We start from the raw sequence: 20,352 nt of genomic DNA on the forward strand, positions 1-20,352 counted from the left end.
TTAATAACTGCGATTTTTAAGGATAGATAAATTTAAAATTCCAATATCCAATTTGTATTTTTTTTTTTGCAGATTCATTATATTATTATTGAAAATATCAACATTTTTGTTGATTTATGCACACAAGTTCACTGTGCTATACATCATGAATCATATTCAGTGTGTTTTACATTAAACTAAAGCAGAATAACATATAAAAAACACTACATACAAACTAAAATGTGAATATCATAATAAACAAAACTATATACAAACTAGGAATTACAATATATAAATAATGAACTAACACTTTGATTGAAGAAAATACACAAACTATTCATAAAGCACAAACTAAAGCATCATGGACATCTATGTGAACTAAAACACTATAAGGTAACAATGAACAAAATAATATTCGAAATCCTTGGGTAACTATGCCTTTTCGGAGCTTAAAGCTTGTCTCAAGTCTTAACATTTAACAGAAACTGCCCTCCATGTTTTTTTTTTTTGCATAGTAACGAAACTGCCCTTCATTTTTTTGTTAATGTTTAACGGAAGTTACAAATAGTATCTAAAATTATTACAAATTTAAAAGTAAATAACCATACATGTGAATTTTAAAACTTAGTACTCAATCAATCTTGTTACTTTCGGTAAAAGTGAGGAACTAATTGCGTAACTGTGTCAAGAATTAATTGTGAGGTGTTGTAACAAACTATGCGTTATGGGAAATGTGAATTGTCAATTAGACACATAGATAGTGAAACGTTCACATTATAGACAGTGGGACTTTCATATTCATTACATATCCAAAAACATATGATATGATTGAATGAAATGTGAATCGTTGGAGAATTAAGGGTGGATAATTAAGGAAATCAAGACTTTTAGAGTATTCTCATAAACGTAAAACTAAAAATTGCACTTTTTCTCTTATACATTTATCATTACCATTTCTCTCTCTTATATTCACAACCATATTCATAAAATATTACAAAAAATTATAGGGTTGTAAACAAACTTTTCATTTCAAATATACAAAAAAACACAAAAACACACAAAAAATTTTCTCTGTCTTTCACTCACAACATCGTAAATCATTCATTATATTATAAAACCGCATTCATATAATATGACGATGATGATGATGGTGGATGGGGTTAAAAATGGTCTTATAGGAGGAACCATAGGGTTCATTATGTAAAAATGTATTACTATATATATTTACTGAATATGAAAAGATAATGAATCGTCAGTCAGTCAACAACTCTCACTCTCGTCTTCATCCTCAGCTGCTATTAAATTATTAGTGTTTAAACTTGAACAAAGTTAAAGACTTAATAATATTAACAATAATAATAATGAAGAGGAAAGTTGACGAAGAGAAGGCGATCGACATTGATCTGGGAACAACGTACTCTTGACCTTGTGTTGCTGTTTCGAACCACGGTCGAGTCGAAATCATACCGAATGAGCAAGGCTTCAGAACCACACCGTCTGTTGTTGCATTCACTGATGAAGAACGTCTCATTGGTGATGGTGCCAAGAATCAAGTGGCCATGAACCCTGCTAACACCATCTTTGGTCAGTCTTTTTATTTAGTGGTTTTGATTAACTTAGAGGTGTAGACGAGCTCTATTTTAAAAGCTCGAGCTGAGTTTGTGAGTAGTTTTTTCAAGTTTGAGGTCGGCTCGATTGTTATATATGTCTTAAATACAGTTACCTACTTTTATTTAGTTTTCAGTTTTGGGGTGTTCGAGACAAGCCCACGCTTGAGCCCGACCGTTTTTTATTTGTTAAACAATAATAAAAGGTTAATATTTCAAGCTCGGCTCATTAGTTATTTGTTAATTAATTTTACGTATTTATAATTATATTTTTATATTTATTTAACTATAATCTTGTATATAGCTATAATAATATATATTATTAGGTTAATTTTATCATAATTATTGTAGAATAATGAAAACCATGTCTAATTAATCAACTATATATAGGGTTACAAAGAGATAAATACAAGGAACATATATAATCATATACAGACACCTAATTATGATAACACTGTAATACTAAAACTCTAATAATATATTCTATAATATTCTCTAATAATTATATGCATAACACTAAATATTAATAAAAAGTATATAAATAAAAGGCTCATTTAGGCTCGCAAGCCGACTTGGCCTTGGGCTTGGGCTCGTTTACTAAACAATTGTATATTTAGGCTTGATTTGAGCTTTCTTGTGAGTAGCTCGCGAGTCGCGAGTGGCTTGGCTTGTTTACACCCCTTGTTAGGATCAAATTATAATAAAAAAAATGTGGGAAATCCATTTGAATTTTACCTTATTGGATTTTCAGATGCCAAGAGGTTGATTGGACGAAAATATAGTGATCCGAAAGTGCAGGAGAACAAGAAACTGTGGCCTTTTAGGGTCATAGAAGGGCCTTTCGACACACCAAAGGTTGTCGTCTCTTACAAAGGTGAGGAGAAAGAGTTTTTAGCAGAAGAAATATCTGCCATGGTTCTTGGAAAGATGAAAGACATTGCCGAGGCGTATCTTGGAAGGGTTGTGAAAAACGCTGTGGTAACTATCCCAACTTACTTTAATGATGCACAACGACAAGCGACCAAGGATGCAGGTACTATTGCAGGTTTAAACATCTTGCGAATGATCAACGAGCCGACAGCAGCTGCAATTGCTTATGGTCTGGACAATAAGTCTGCATATGTCGGTAACATCAACGTGCTCGTCTTTGACTTGGGCGGTGGTACTTTTGATGTGTCTCTATCGACTATTGAAGAAGGGGGGCATTTTTGAGGTGAAAGCGGTTTCTGGAGACACGCATTTGGGAGGTGAGGACTTTGATAACCGCATGGTGGATTATTGTATTTTGGAATTTAAACGGAAACATAAAAAGGACTTGTCAACGAACCAAAGAGCACTGGGGAGGTTGAGATTTGCTTGTGAGAAGGCGAAACGGATTCTCACAAGCACTACTCAAACTTCGATCGATTTGGATGGATTACATGACGGGATTGATTTTTCAATGAGGTGTACTCGTGCTAAATTCGAACAACTCAACATGAGCTTGTTTAATCAGTGTATGGAGACTCTAGACAATTGTTTAAAAGATGCCAAGGTGGAAAAATCATGGGTAGACGAGATTATTCTTGTTGGTGGCTCGACTAGGATACCGAAAGTCCAACATATGTTACAACAACTGTTTGGTGGGAAGGAGCTATGCAGAAGGCTGAACCGTGACGAGGCTGTAGCGTTTGGTGCTGCTGTTTTGGCTGCAAAGTTAAATGGCAGCACTGATAAGAGCGTTAGCGATTTGATGCTACTTGATGTCACTCCTTTGTCACTTGGTATAGAAACAAAAGGAGAATTGTTTAGTGTTGTGATCCCACGGAACACTAAAATACCGACAAAGAGATTCCAAAATTGTTATACATGTAAAGATAACCAAACTGCAGCCGAAATCAAGGTGAAAGAACCAAATCTACGAAGAACCATATGTTGGGGAAGTTTTTAGTTTCTGGAATACCACCCGCTTTTAAAAGAGAGATGCCTATTGAGGCATGCTTTGAGATAGATTCTGACGGTATCCTCACAGTGACTTCGAAGATAATATCAAATGGTATCTCAAACAAACTCACGATTGCAAACGACAAGGGGAGGCTCTCCAAGGCCCAAATAGAACAGATGATAAAAGAAGCCGAGAACTACAAACGTGAGGATCAAGAATACAAGGAGAGAGTGAAAGAATGCAATGATTTAGACGATTACATTTACGACGTGAAAAAAAAGGTGAAAGAGTGCGATGTCAACAAGAGGTTGCACCCGGAGATTTTGAAGGTAATTGAGAATGCCACTGATAAAACGAGTGTTTGGCTTCGGGACAATCAAGCAGCCTAAGAAGGCAGATCTGGAGTTTATTTATAATCCGCTCGGGTTGTTCTGAAACTATGGTGGTTTTTGGAGCTTGGTTTGAATGTTTTGGTTAAAATATGTGAAAATATTGTATTTAGTAAAACTAACTTTAAGGTAGTAAAAATGTGGTGGTTAAGGCTAGCTTGGTATGAATGTTTTGGCTAATTTATGCGAAAAGTTGTAGAAGATGGATGAACTTTAATCAGTATTTACGAAACTTGTTCACTTCATGAGGTTGATGTTTTACTTTTATTTTTGATCATTTAAACCCAACAAATCTTTCTAGTTTTGTCCATAATTTAACAAGCTCATTCACCTGTTTACTAGTTCTAACTTCTAAGTACTCTTTGACATTATAGGTTTATAACACAAACATTAGGTATATATGGCATACTTAAAGTGGAATCGCCTGTGATAAGAAAATTAATAATAAATAACTGTAGAAGCTTTTATTTTTAAAGTAAAAATAATTACAACTTTTCATCTTTGTTACTAGATTCTTGCAAGAGCATAAACAAGGTGAGCCGAGTCCAAGCTCAAGCTTGTTTAACTTAAACATCAAGCAACACTTTCTTTTTATTTGGTTTGTAACTTTCTTTGAAATTTATTTCTGTTTTTTTCAAACAAATTTAATTAAAAGGGCAAAACTAGCAAGAAGTTATTAATGAAGATAGCTTCATTTCTCATCTTCTAAAACCACCAACAAGCCATCCTAATAATAATGCCATGTAAAAATTTTCTCCGGTTATTGCAAAGCGGGACTATTTGGGGACACAACACTCGGAGCTTATGAAATGCCAAACGAAGGAGACCGCAGTGCATGGAGTCCGAATTGGCAAGGTATAGTTGGTATATTTATTATTAAAACTAACAAAAATGCATCTATTTAAACAAACACTAAACTATATATACAAGTGTAGTTCATTTTACATCTTAAATACCACATTTTGAACATTTGGAAAGAAAAAAACAAATATGCAGATTATCATCAAGAAAAAAAATGGAATTCTAAAGGCAGTACCCTTCCGGTTAAAATTAGAAAGAAAAAATTAAAAAGGAAATGGACTCAAATAACATGGATGTTCGGACTCAAATAACTTGGCTGGCCTGATTTAATACATGTATATATATTCTTTATTTTTCGGAAAAACACACTTCCGAGAGTAAAACATGGTGGGGCCGCGACCCACTTTGGCCTATAGAAAGATCCGCCCATGTGAGTACCTATATACATGGGCATGGTCGTCTCCAGATTTTAAGTGACCATGATGGATACTAATAAATGTCCCTTAGATAATTTTCTTTTTCGCAAAAATTGATTGTCCATTGGTGATTTCATTACTAGGCTGAAACCAATAACAATATATTAAATTGTTAAATGTTTAATGAACTTTAGATCTTTAGACTCTTATTCGTGTTTTTTATCATTAATTTTCAGCCTAATTCACTAATAATAGCTAAAAAAACATTGTACATGCACTAGATATAACGTTTTTGTTTTTAAAAAATCATGCACATATCGAGAACGTCCCCTAGACGGTAGCCGGGGGCCGTTTATGAGGTCTAACATGACCCCGTACATGGGGTTTAACATGTAACTATCATATAGTCTTGGTATCTCTGATGCACGGAAACGCGACCATGGTGCCGTATCCCGTCCCGGAAACTCACCGGGGACGGAAACGGCATCGGGGACGCCGGGAAACGTTTCTTGACCGTTTCCTTGATGTTGGGGACGATTGTTGACCGTTTCGAAAATTCAGACGTTGTTTCGAAACGTTTCCATATGGATTCCGACGGCATATTTTGGCGCTGGAGCTATAGTATTTGCTGGAAACAATGAAGAATGGCGGCTGTAACTTAAGGAAGAATGGCGGCTGTAACTTCTTAGGTTATTTAGTAGGTTATTTAGGTTTAAATAACTTTAGATATTTTAACATTTTACCCCTTTAACTTTCAATTGTTTGTATCTAGTCCCTAAAACTTATAAGTTTTAACATATAAAGTTTAAAATTAGTTTGTGTATTTCAATATTTAGCCCTCTCTATTATTACTATTATTGATTATGATTGATTTTGAAAGACTTATGATTAATCATCATTGGAAGATGTATGAATTTTGAAGTTTACATCAACGTATAAATATATTTTGGGCTTTATGGTACATTATCTATAATATACATATATATTTTTATATGTATTTACTGTCGTACCCGTTTCTTGAGTTTTTGAGTTTTTCCGTTTCCCGTTCCCGTACCCGTGCCCGTTTCCCGTACCCGTACCAGTTCTCGTGCAACATAGCTTGTTATAGCATCACATTTCTTCATTTGATAACCGTATTTTTACCGCTATTATAATTTGTTTTCAAAAAAGTTCTATATTCAAAAAAGCTTAACACGACCCTATACATGGTCATATTTTCTCGCGTTTATTACGCAAGCCTTTTTTCCTTACCTATCTCACTCACTTATATTATAGTTTTAGTCATTTCTGTTTTCAATCTCGTGAGTTAGATTAAATTCATTATAACCCAATATATAGCCCATTGGGCATTTGGGCCTTAGGGTTGAGTATGGATGTGGTTACCTCCGTTATATATACATAATCTTGATTTTTCTCTGCCTTCATTGTTGTTTTCCATTGTCGCGGCGACTCCATCTGCAACTCTATTTTCAACAGCAGGTATATGTTCCACCTTGGATGATGACTTCTTTGTTTGAATGTTTCCTCGCTGCTTGTTAATTTATCTTCCACATATTTCTTAATTAATATATACAAGCCATGTTTTCTTTGAAATTGAGGGTTACAAAATCATGTTTAGTTGTTACAAATTCAATTTAACTTCTTACCAATTCCAATCTGCGGATCAAATGTTTTATCCCCAAATTTGATTATGTTGCCTAAACTTGGTTTAACCTACTAAAAAGATTTGAGTTTGCACCCTTAGTTTATTTAGAATGACCTAATCGGTTTTATATGTAGTAAATTTGCAAAATTAGCTATTGTGTTTCACAAGTTAACGCTTTTAAAAATTGCATTCGTACATAAAACACGGTAATTGTTTTCATACAGGGTAAAAACGGCCTTTGGAAAAGACATTTAGTTTGTCATTTTTTGGTTAGGAAGATTAGAAATTAATACTCATGATTCGACTAACTGGATTTCTTACTAGGATGTTCCTAGAGATCATCTTTATGTCTTTATGGATGTAAAGAAAAACTGTACAAACATAGCAGATTTAAGAGAAAAATGTTTTTATTTTATGTTGATTTATAATAATGTTTACAGGGAAACACATTATTTGAGATTATTCCCTTACTAATTTAGTGAGATATCATCGTTTTGATTTGGTGTATCAATAACTATATTTGTAGTTATATTTGGTTAATTTGCAAATCTTGCTTATTGTATGAAAAACTGTAATTGTTAATTTTCGTACAGTTGAATACAATTTTTTTGGTATGCGTGTGTGTATATATATATATATGGTTTGGATCAAGTACAAATGAAATTAACGCGCTAATTGTGAGAATCAAGTAGATTAATTATATATACAAGTAGAGTAATTACGTAATTACATCATAGAGTAATTACATAATTACTCTATTTGTATATATAATTAATCTACTTGATTCTCACAATTAACACGCTAATTTTATTTGTATGTTAACTTTTACCTATATATATATATATATATATATATATATATATATATAGGATTGATTTCTTTTGAGAACCACTTTGAGTTTTAAGAACTCGAAAGAACTCAACGTAATAATTTGTTTTTTTCGAATTTTTATTACACATGTGTAATACGTAAGTGTAAGTGATGTACAAAAATTACGGTATTTTTTTACTCACCGAATCGACTTTTTACACATGTGTAAATAACGTTTAAACTTGTGTAATTATCAAAAATACTTATTCTCTCACCTGCTTCATTTATTAATTAAATTTAATCTCAGCCACATATTTCATATCATTTAATTAAATATGTGATGCAAAATTGAGTTATTAAAGTTCATAAAACTCACCATGGTTCTCAAAATAACCATACCATATATATATATATATATATATATATATATATATATATATATATATATATTCTGTTTTGTGTGATTTAAAGTTAATACTCGTGATTTAGCTAACTAAATTTCCTTCAACTATGACGTTGGTGTATGTTACTTTTCTGCTATGTGTCATGGATATATTCAAATTAAAATGCAAAAATAGATCAGAATTCTGGCTGATGAACGTGTTAGCCAGAGTTATATTTAATTACATGTTTTGGATGTTTGATTAGAAGATGGGTTAGTTTAATAGTAATGGTTAGTGGATAGGTTGTTTTGCTTTTCTTTAGGTACATGTATTTTTCACTTTATTTTTGTAAGTTTGATGAATAAAATGAATGCACAAGACAGTAAAATACTGAACCAAATCGTCTTGTAAAGGAGTTTTATCTTGTGTGAGTGCATAATTTGCTTTGAGAGAGTTGTCTATATTGGACATTTGGAAATAACTTTTTAAGCATCCTTCTAAATACAATCAGAAACCAGAATGATGATACAAATGTGTTTATATTTTGCAGGTTTCTATGTTGCTTTGTGAAAAGCGGTGGATGCATGCTTTGCTTTGGTGCTTGTATATGTGACGCGGATTTTTTCTCATTATGTTCAAGAAGTTCATCGAATGTATCATCAAAATATGATGATATGTTGAACGCCAAATGGTTTTTCGGCATTCTCCTGGTAATTCTGTAACTCTTTACCATTGTCTTTAACCTCCATAAACACGTGTGCACATGCAAACAACAACCGTACTTATTAAAAATCTCACCAATAGCAAAGCTATTAGCAGGGTATGAGGAGGATGAAATGTAGACAAATATACATGTGTTACAAAGAATAGATATGTTGCTTTCAGAGAGAAAAAAAACAAATAAATACAATAAATAAACCGGAAGTAGTATTAATAACTATAGTAACAATATCCATATTACTAAGTAAAATGAATAAAATTAGTGATAAAAGTATAATGGACCCTACATCCAAAACCGGAGCAAACATTTGTAACCGAAAACTACATGTCCTCTAAAAGTCCTTCACCTTAATTCTACGTTTTCAAGACCGTACATTCGTAATCACTCAATGTTTAATATAGTTAACATGACAAAAGAACAAGACCACCTTTTACATGTAACATGACACTGTTAGTTATTTATTAGAAAGTAATAACCAATATGTATATGTAAATAAAAGATATACAAATATAACGTATATGAAATCCAACACTATATAATGTAACATGAGACTAGTTATCCATCATTATTAAGTTAAATAGCATTTTTATTATCATTATATTAATATATATTTTCATTGCACTCAAAGTTACAAGGAAAAGGATAAAGAATTAATTGTGGATCTTCGTATCATGTAATGTTTATAAGATATGTAAGTTGTAACATGTAAGTTTGTCATATCAGGAAAACATATACAGACCAGAAGATCTTTCGAACTACATATTCAAAAACATGTGTTACGAGTAAGTGATATATGAAATGCAGTTAATTTATGAGGGTGTGATGGAGTGAAATAATTGGTTATATTATTAATTAAGAATTTATAAGAAAAAACCCTCACTCCATGAGGCGCGGTACTATGGTCCAAGGGATGCAAAACCTGCCACGTAGGCGTTAGTATCTTATTTCCAAACCATTTTGATACGAAGCCACAACAAGTGGGATGTGTTCCACTTAAATCACGTCGTATTATTTTTTAAAGTGTTAATTGCAAATATGGTTCATGTGGTGGAACCCCAAAAGCAGGTTTCAACCCCATGGTATCATTTTTGAAGATATGGGCCTGTGGTGAGCATTTCTTTTGCAATCGAACCACCGTCGCGAACCCAAAGTTTGGTTTTTTACAAAAAGACCATTCTACCCTTAAATTTGCAACCCGGTGGTTTTAGATACATACAATTTGGACCCCTGTCTATTAACATATATTCCCTCCAATAGTTTTTACCAACCGAATGGTTAAATGGATGAAAACTCATATGGAACAACTATAGATAGGATTTTTTTTTTAATTTGAAAAGATCAATGGATTTTTATTATAGATAGTTTTTATGTATCATATTTTTATTAGATAATAAACGAGCCGAGCTTTAATAGAGACCCAAGTTCGATCCTCACGTGTGGCATTTTTGGTGGATATTGACAATGAAATATTCGAACTCTGTCTTGCGAGGTTATCAGTTCGAATCTCGAGTCCACCCGCGTTTTAGTTATACCGTGTGTTACCCCAAAGAGTTCTGCTTTTGTGATGACACGACAATTGTCAAGTGGTAGCCGGCCTCTGAAGGCAACATGGGTTCAGTTAAACACATAAAAAAGACATCGTCGTTCTAAAAAATGATAATGAACCTTACCCGACCCAAAACTATAAAAAGTAGAAACAATTCTTAGATCCGTCACTGATCACATAAAAGTACTCTCACTCTTGCCTTGCATACGATCAACCCTAAAAATAATAATAATAATGAAGAGGAAAGTTGACGAAGAGAAAGCTCGACTACACTGATTTTTCGAGCTCAGCTCATTTATTATCTGTTAATTAGTTTATGTAAATTATAGTTCATTTTACGTATTTATAATTATATTTATATATTTATTTAATTATAATCTTATATGTAGCTATAATAATATATATTATTTAGTTAATTTTATCATAACTTTATGCATGTTGCATAGCACTAAAATAAGTATATATTAAATAAAAGAATATGAATAATAGGCTTATTTATGCTCGCAAGTCTTATCATGTTCGGATTCGTTTACTAAACAAGCTTATTTTTAGGCTTGATTTGAACTTTCTTGCGAGCCAATCTTGAGTAGCTCGGGAGTGGTTTGACTTGTTTACACCCCTGGTTTGGATCAAATTATAATAAAAAGAAAATGTAGAACCCGATTTGAATTCTACCTTTGGATTGGATTTTCAGATGCTAAGAGGTTTATTGGACGGAAATTCAGCGATCAGAAAGTTCAAGAGAAATCTTGGAAGGAGAATTGTTTAAAATGCGTCGGATCGGACCATCACCGGCCATCCACTTCTCCACCGGAATTGAGTCAAACTACGGTATGGCAACTGATGATGATGTGTTCTGTGATCGATAACTTTGCATGTTTGATCGGTTAATATTTATATATATATATATATTTAAGCTTATGTATATATATATATATGTATTGTATATGTATTTAACGAGAATCACTCAATTGAGAGTGAATTAAGGGTTTGCAAAAGGTGATATGCTTCAAAAGTAGAGAGATTGAAAAGTGAATTTGGGGAATTCCCCAAATTCACTTTTCAATCTCTCTACTTTTTAAGCATATCACCTTTTACAAACCCGTAATTCACTCCCAATTGAGTGATTGCCGTTGAATACATATACAATACATTTACATATACATAAGCTTAAATATATATATATATATATATATAAATATTAACCGATCAAACATACAAAGTTATCGATTACAGAACACATCATCAGTTGCCATGCCGGAATTTGACTCAATTCCGGTGGAGAAGTGGATGGCCGGCGATGGTCCGATCCGACGCATTTTAAAGTGTGTCAAAATTGCTGAGGGGCGGTAGCATTGATAAGAGCGTTAGCGATTTGATGCTACTTGATGTCACTCCTTGGTCACTTGGTATAGAAAAAAAAGGAGAATTGTTTAGTGTTGTGATCCCACGGAACACTAAAATACCGACAAAGAAATTCAAAAGTTACACTACAGCTGAAGATAATCAATATTCGACGGTTGTCAAGGATACATTTACGACATGAGAAAGAATACAATGATTTAGACGATTACATTTACGACATGAGAAAAAAGGACAAAGAATGCAATGTCAACAAGACGTTGCACCCATGTCGTTGATAAAAAGAGTGTTTGGCTTCGTGACAATCAAGCTGCACCTATTAGGGAGGTTCAGCCTAAGAAGGCAGATCTGGAGTTTATCTGTAATCCACCCACGTTGTTCTGAAACTATGATGGTTACTTGGTTTGAATGTTTTGGCTAAAATATGTGAAAATATTGTATCTAGTAAAACTTACTTTAAGTTAGTAAAACAGTGGTGGTTAAGGCTTGGTATGAATGTTTTGGCTAATTTATGCGAAAAATATGGTATTTAGTAAAACTAATTTCAAGTTTTAGAAGATGGATGAACTTTAATCTGTTTATGAAACCTGTTCATTTCTTGATAAGTTGATGTTTTACTTCTATTATTGATCATTAAAACCCAACAAATCTTTCTAGTTTTGTCCATAATTTAAAAAGTTAATTAATTGTTTACTAGTTCTAACTTCTAAGTACTCTTTGACATTATAGGTTTATAACACAAACATTAGTTATTTATGACAAACTTAAAGTGAAATCACCTATGATAAGAAAATTAATAATAAATAATTGTAGAAGCTTTTATTTTTAAAGTAAAAAAGAATTACATCTTTTGATCTTGGTTACTAGAATCTTGTAACAGTGTAAACAAGGTGAGCCAGAGTCCAAGCTCGAGCTTGTTTAACTTAAAAATCGAGCAACACTTTCTTTAAAAGGGCAAAACTAGCAAGAAGCTTTTAATGAAGATAGCTTCATTTCTCGCCTTCTAAATCCACCAACAAGCCGTCATAATAGTGCATTGTAAATTTTTTCTATGGATATTGCAAAGTGGTACTATTTGGGGAGACAAAACTGGGAGCTTATGAAATGCCAAACGAAGGAGATCGCAGTCCATGGAGTCCGAATTGGCAAGGTACTGTTGGTATATTATTAATAAAACTAACAAAAATACATCTTTTTAAACAAACACCAAATTATACATACAAGTGTGGTTCATTTTTACATCTTAAATACCGCATTTTGAACATTAAGAAAGAAAAAACATGTATGCAGAATATCAACAAAAAAATGGAATTCTGAAGGCAGTACCCTTCCAGTTAAAATTAAAAAGAAAATGGACTCATTTAACATGGGTGGCCAGACTCAAATAACTTGGCTTAGCCGGACTCAATACATGTATATATATTCTTTATTTTACGGAAACATACACAACCAAGAGAAAAACATGGTGGGGTCGCGACCCACTTTGGCCTAAAGAAAGATCCGCCAATGCGAGTGCCTATATACATGGGCATGGTCGTCTCCAAGATTTTAAGTGACCATGATGGATACTAATAAATGACCCTTAGATAATTTTCTTTTTCGCTAAAATTGATTGTCTATTGGTGATTTCATTACTAGGCAGGTGATCCGTTGCTAGGCTGAAACCAATAACAATATATTAAATTGTTAAATGTTTAATGAACTTTAGATTTTTAGACTCTTATTGGTGTTTTTTATCAACCATTTTCAGCCTGATTCACTAATAATAGTTAAAAAAAACATTGTTATGTACTAGATATTAATTTTTTGTTTAAAACAAATCATGCACTTATCGAGACCGATCCCTAGACACTGGCCGGGCCGTTTATGAGGTCTAACATGACCCTGTACATGGGTTTAACATGTAACTATCACATAGTCTTGGTATAATATCTCATTTATTCATCTGATAACCGTTTTTATACCGCTATTATAATTTGATTTCAAAAAAGTTATATACTCAAAAAAGCTTAACACGACCCTATACATGGGTATATTCATGGGCGGATCTAGGGCTTGGCGACGATGGGCCGGTGCCCACCGTCCACCTCCGCCGGAGTGTGGTTTTTATGGGTATGTGTCAGTATATGCGAGTCCACCATTAGTTGGTGCCCACCGTCGGTTACCATCATTACGACAGGGATGAATACTTAGAGTGAAGAGAACAACTTTAAAAGTTGCCGGTTTATATTTTTTTCCGGCAGCCGGCTATGATAAGCCGGGTGTTTTGGTGTGGCATGCGTAAGGTTGAAACATATCTGGGAAGATAACTGATGGTAACGGTGATGTCAAAACATATATTTTATTAACTTGTCCGTTTTTGAGTTTTTAATTGTTTATTGTTTAAAATAGGGCTTCTCTAATCACACCGGAAGTGTGGTTAGAAAACCGCCAAAACCGTCGCGTATAGCTCTATCCATAGCATATAGATGTTTTTTAAAAAGACGTGTTTTTTTGTCTTTTGTCTAACATCCGCGTATAACCCTATCCATGACATATAGGTGATTTTTCAAAAAACATGTTTTTATTGTCTTTTTATGTTTAATGTATATTTTAGTTTTAATCTATTTTTATTTATTTTGATTATTGTTTTTTATTTTGTTGTCTTATTAAAATATTTTTTTGTTGATTTTCTTTATCATGAATTACAACAATTATAACGAAGCAACGTAAATAAATGATATATACACACACACACAACTATTACAACAAATTTGTACAAATAATAACAAAATGTATAAATCTATCTAAATGGCAGCGTCACTAGCGTGGTAACAGGCGATGCTTAAATTGTAGGATTATGTGACGATAAAAAAACACAAAACCACCACCACGTTCTCACCATGAAGCGAGCACATCGAGAATTAGGCTAGGTCGCGAGGACAACGACGACGTTGTACAATAAAAAACACAAAAACCATCACCATTAAACGAGTTTGAACAAATAATAACATTGTTTCGTTATAATTTTTATAATGTTGATAAAGAAAATAAAAAAAAAATCTATTTTTATTAAAACGACAAAATAAAAAATAATAATAATTAAAAGTAAAATAAAATTAACACAAAAAGACAAAAAAAAACCGTCTTTTTAGAAAAGTATCCATAAAATAACTTGTAAATTTGTTGGTTAGTTAACTTACTTTCCTACTTTTTTTACTTTTTTAATTTAAAGTTTGAACATTTAGGACATGTTTGGGTGAGCTTTTCTTTTTCGCTTCTTGCTTTTTGGATGGTAAAATGTTCAAAATGTCCCTCCAAAAGCATCTAAAAGCTTTAATTTGATGCTTTTAGTTGCTTTTAGAGGGGCATTTTGGACATTTTGCCCCTCCAAAAAACAAAAATATAAAAAAAGCTCTCCCAAACACCCACTTAATATTTTGTTTGGTTGTTTATCTATAACTTATTTTATGTGATTTTGGGCTTAATTTTTAACAAAATACAACTTAATTATCTATATAGTATGTATTTTAAATTCTTAATGACGTGTGGAAATAAAACAAATTACTTTCTTACATGTCCCGAAAGTTCATTTCACCACGGGCCTCAAGAATTGTGTCGCCCATGTTCTCTTTGTTCCGACCCATTTTTTTACCGGGTCAATTTGTGCCCCCCGTATCAAAAATTTATGTATCCGCCTCTGGGCATATTTTCTCGCGTTTATTACACAAGCCTTTATTTCCTTACCTATCTCACTCATTTATATCTATAGTTTTAGTCATTTCTATTTTCAATCTCGTGAGTTAGATTAAATTCATTATAATCCAATATATAGCCCATTGGGCATCTGGGCCTTAGGGTTTAGTATAGAGGTGGTTACCTCCATTATATACACGTCATCTTGATTTTCTCTGTCTTCATTGTTGTTTTTCCATTGTTGTGGCGACTCCATCTGCAACTCTATTTACAACAACAGGTATATGTTTCACCTTGGGTGATGACTTCTTTGTTTCAATGTTTCCTCGTTGCTTGTTAATTTATCTTCTACAGATTTCTTAATTAAAATATACGGGCCATGTTTTCTTTGAAATTGAGGGTTATAAAATCATGTTTAGTTGTTACATATTGTAACATCCTAAAATTTATAATGTTGAATAAAGAAAGATACGTTTAGTGATTTCGCGTTATTAATTAATTAATGTCGAGTAAAGAACGGATCATGGACTTAGATTAATTAAGATGGGTTAAATGAGAATGGGCCTTAGGTCCATGGGCTTTAAGGGATATAAATATCCCCTAAACCAAGCTAAAACCCTAAACCCTCATTTCATTTCCATCATAATCTCTACACACTCCAAACACACACACACACCATAAACGAGCAAGACCCGAGAGAGAGTAAACGTTAGTTGGTATTAGATCTTATTACACGAGATCTAGAGTGCATAAACAAGCTAACCAAGATCGAACGAGCGCTAGAGGTATGTTCTTGACATTTAAAGTTTACGTAGTATTGAACGTTTTTACTTAAAGGTCCAAGCTTTATAGTATATACGGGATATATATACGACCGAAAACGGTTAGGGAACGTAGTGGGTGATGTCGAACCATAACAAGGATATTAAAATCGCCAAAATGCTTGATAAAAACTAAACCCGTAGCTGAACTGGGCAACTTCCGCCTGCAAAACCACAACTTCGCCTGCAAAAGCTTAACTTCGCCTTCAAAGCTTAACTTCGCCTACGGCCAAATTCGCCTAACTGGTAACTTCGTCTAAGGCCAAGTTCGCCTAATTGATAACTTCGCCTACGGCCAAGTTCGCCTAACTGGTAACTTCGCCTAAGGCCAAGTTCGCCTAATTGATAACTTCGCCTACGGCCAAGTTCGCCTAAAGCTAAGTTCGCTTAAGGTTTAACTTCGCCTAAAGTTAAGTTCGCTTAGAAAATAAATTAAAAACCTAATGAAAAATGTGTTAAGACAGTTAATGTAAATAAAATTTTTCCAAGTTGACCTGGCAGCTCGACCCCAGCCAGGGGCTCTGCCCCTTGGACCCTGCTAGGGGCTGCCGCCCCTAGACCCCGCTGCCAGGGGCGCTGCCCCCGGACCCCCGTTCGTTGTGGGTCATATAAAGATAGAAATACAACATGAGTAGTAGTAGTTAATTGATACGTGTAAATATTATACAGTTAGCCGTGCACAGCTCAAGAAGGGAATAACTATTAACGGAGAGCGTAACAGGATTCAGGTGAGTTTCTAGCCCCATTTATGTGTTATGTTTTCGGGGCTGTGTGCATACTCGATATGTTTGTTAATACGTTTATCCTAAGAGATAAGTGTATGCCTTATGTGAATGATGTGATATGTATGAATGATGGCTTGACGGTACGTGAACGATCTTCGGATATTGCACGTACTGTCATGTGGTAACGCTAAGTATAAGGTAAGTATGATATGTATGCTTATGTGTATGAATGTGATAAAGTTAATAAAAGAAGGAAAGGATGGTTGTATGGTTACGAAGAGGGTACCGGGCCCTAATAATACTCGAGGTATGATGTATGGTTGTATGGTAACGAAGAGGGAATCGAACCCTACTAATATTCGAGAACTAGGGAACCGAACCCTACTAATACTCGAGGAAAGAGAGTACCGAGCCCTAATAATACTCGAGGAAAGAGGGTACCGAGCCCTAATAATACTCGAGGAAGGAGGGTACCGAGCCCTAATAATACTCGAGGAAGGAGGGTACCGAGCCCTAATAATACTCGAGGAATGTAGGGCGTAATGCTCTTTATAACGTAAGATATGAAAGTAAGTTAATACAAAAGAAAGTATGAAAGTATGAAAGTATGAATGAAAGAATATAAGTTTATGTGTATTGTATAGTGTATGATTAACTAGAACTCACTCAGCGTAGCTGACTTTTAGTATGCACGCAGGTGAGTAGGATGAGGCAGCTCGCTTGAGGAGACACGTGGCACTGAATAAGAGGCTGGCATCGGAAGACTCAAGACGTTTAAGTTTAATGTTTCGTTTATTTTGAAAGACAAAATGATGTTTTAAGACAAGACGTGTTTTGTTATGAAATGTTTTATGAAAGCTTTTATATTCCGCGAATGTTTTAATTAACTCTGATATTTAGAACTGCGTTTATGAGTAAATCCAACACGAAAGTAGGGCTACCGGTAACGGAGCCTTACACATATTCAATTTAACTTCTTACCAATTCTAATCTACGGATCAAATGTTTTATCCCCAAATTTGATTATGTTGCCTAAACTTGGTTTAATTTACTAATAAGATTTGAGTTTGCACTCTTAGTTTATTTAGCATGATCTAATCGGTTTTATATTTGGTAAATTTGCAAAATTAGCTATTGTGTTTCACAAGTTAACGCTTTTAAAAATCGCATTCTTACATAAAACATTGTAATTGCTTTCATACAGGGTAAAAACCACCTTTGAAAAAGACATTTATTTTGTCATTTTTCGGTTGGATGATTAGAAGTTAATATTCATGATTCGACTAACTGAATTTCTAACTAGGATGTTCTTAGAGATCATCTTTATATGTTTATGGATGCAAAGAAAAACTACACAAAATAGCATATTTAAGAGAAAAATGTTTTAATTTTATGTTGATTTATAATAATGTTACAGGGAAACAAATGATTTGATATTGTTCCCTTACTAATTCAGTGAGATGTAATCGTTTTGATTTGGTGTATCAACAACTGTATTTGCAATTATATATGGTAAATTTGCAAATCTTGCTTATTGCATGAAAAACTATAATTGTTTTCATACAGTTGAAACTATTTAAAATGGTATGCATATATATATATATATATATATATGGTTTGGATAAAGTACAAATAAAATTAACGTGCTAATTGTGAGAATCAAGTAGATTAATTATAATACAAGTAGAGTAACAATTACATAATTACTCTACTTGTATTATAATTAATCTACTTGATTCTCACAATTAACACACTAATTTAATTTGTACGTTAACTTTTATATATATATATATTATGTTTTGTGTGATTTGAAGTTAATACTCATGGTTTAGCTAATTAAATTTCCTTCAACTATGACATTGGAGTATGTTACTTTTCTGTTATGTGTCATGGATATATTAAAATTAAGATGCAAAAATAGATCTGAATTCTGGCTGAAGAACGTGTTAGCAGGAGTTATATTTAATTACATGTTTTGGATGTATTACATAATTACTCTACTTGTATTATAATTAATCTACTTGATTCTCACAATTAACACACTAATTTCATTTGTACGTTAACTTTTATATATATATATATATATTCTGTTTTGTGTGATTTGAAGTTAATACTCATGGTTTAGCTAATTAAATTTCCTTCAACTATGACATTGGAGTATGTTACTTTTCTGTTATGTGTCATGGATATATTAAAATTAAGATGCAAAAATAGATCTGAATTCTGGCTGAAGAACGTGTTAGCAGGAGTTATATTTAATTACATGTTTTGGATGTTTGATTAGAAGATGGGTTAGTTTAATAGTAATGGTTAATGGATAGGTTGTTTTCCTTTTCTTTAGGTACATGTATTTTTTACTTTATTTTTGTAAGTTTGATAAATAAAATGAATGCACAAGACAGTAAAGTAGTGAACCAAATCGTCTTGTAAAGGAGTTTTATCTTGTGTATGAGTGCGTAATTTGCTTTAACAGAGTTGGCAATATTGGACACTTGGAAATATCTTTTTAAGCATCCTCCTAAATACAACCAGAAACCAGAATAATGATACAAATGTGTGTATATTTTGCAGGTTTCTATGTTGCTTTGTGAAAGGCGGTGGGTGCATGCTTGCATATGTGATGCGGCTTTGTTCTCATTATGTTCAAGAAGTTCATCGATTGTATCATCAAAATCTGATGATATGCCGAACGCCATATGGTTTTTCAGGCATTCTCCTGGTAATTCCGTAACTCTTTACCATTGTCTTTAACCTCCATAAACATGTGTGCACATGAAAACAACAACAACCATATCTAGTAAAAATCTCATCAATAGGAAACCTATTAGCAGGGTCTGAAGAGGGTGAAATGTAGGCAAAATGTACATGTATTACAAAGAATAGATATGTTGCTTTCAAAGAGAAAAAACCAAATAAATACAATAAATAAACCGGAAGTAGTATTAATAATAATAATAGTAACAATATCCATATTACTAAGTATATGAATAAAATTAGTGATAAAAGTATAATGGACCCTACATCCAAAACCCTAGCATGCATTTGTAACCAAAAACTACATGTCCCCTAAAAGTCTTCACCTTAATTCTACGTTTTCAAAACCGTACATCCGTAAACACTCAATGTTTAATCTAGTTTAACATGACAAAAGAACAAGACCAGCTTTTACATGTAACATGACACTGTTAGTTATTTATTTGTAAGTAATAACTAATATGTATATGTAAATAAAAGATATACACACATTTGGGAGGTGAGGACTTTGATAGCCGCATGGTGGCCAGATCATTTTGTTTCTGAATTCAAAAGGAAACATAACAAGGGCTTGTCAACGAACCAAAAAGCGTTGGGAGTTTGAGATTTCCTTGTGAGAAAGCGAAACGGATTCTCACGAGCACTACTCAAACTTCGATCGATTTGGATGGATTACATGAAGGGGTTGATTTTTCAATGAGGTTTACTCGTGCTAAATTCGAACAACTCAACATGAGCTTGTTTAATCAGTATATGGAGACTCTAGACAAATGTTTAAAAGATGCTAAGGTGGA

At 33.2% G+C, this 20,352-nt stretch overlaps 1 long non-coding RNA gene and 1 pseudogene across 2 annotated transcripts; both read left to right on the plus strand.

Annotated features, from left to right (window-relative positions):
* Positions 1-1,340: 1,340 nt before the first annotated feature.
* LOC143580678 (heat shock cognate 70 kDa protein-like) lies at positions 1,341-3,899 on the plus strand (annotated as a pseudogene). Its single transcript, XR_013143699.1, has 2 exons — positions 1,341-1,563; positions 2,338-3,899. The product of XR_013143699.1 is annotated as a heat shock cognate 70 kDa protein-like (transcript).
* Positions 3,900-6,392: 2,493 nt separating this feature from the next.
* On the plus strand, positions 6,393-20,149 carry LOC143580689 (uncharacterized). The gene is made up of 3 exons (XR_013143700.1): positions 6,393-6,595; positions 8,505-8,664; positions 20,039-20,149. It is a non-coding gene; the product is annotated as an uncharacterized LOC143580689 (long non-coding RNA).
* The last annotated feature ends 203 nt before the right edge of the window (positions 20,150-20,352 follow it).

The sequence above is a fragment of the Bidens hawaiensis genome, unplaced genomic scaffold, assembly GCF_021521415.1.
Source record: "Bidens hawaiensis isolate Kalapana, Puna unplaced genomic scaffold, B.hawaiensis_p1.1 tig00030548_1, whole genome shotgun sequence".
NCBI lineage: Eukaryota > Viridiplantae > Streptophyta > Magnoliopsida > Asterales > Asteraceae > Bidens > Bidens hawaiensis.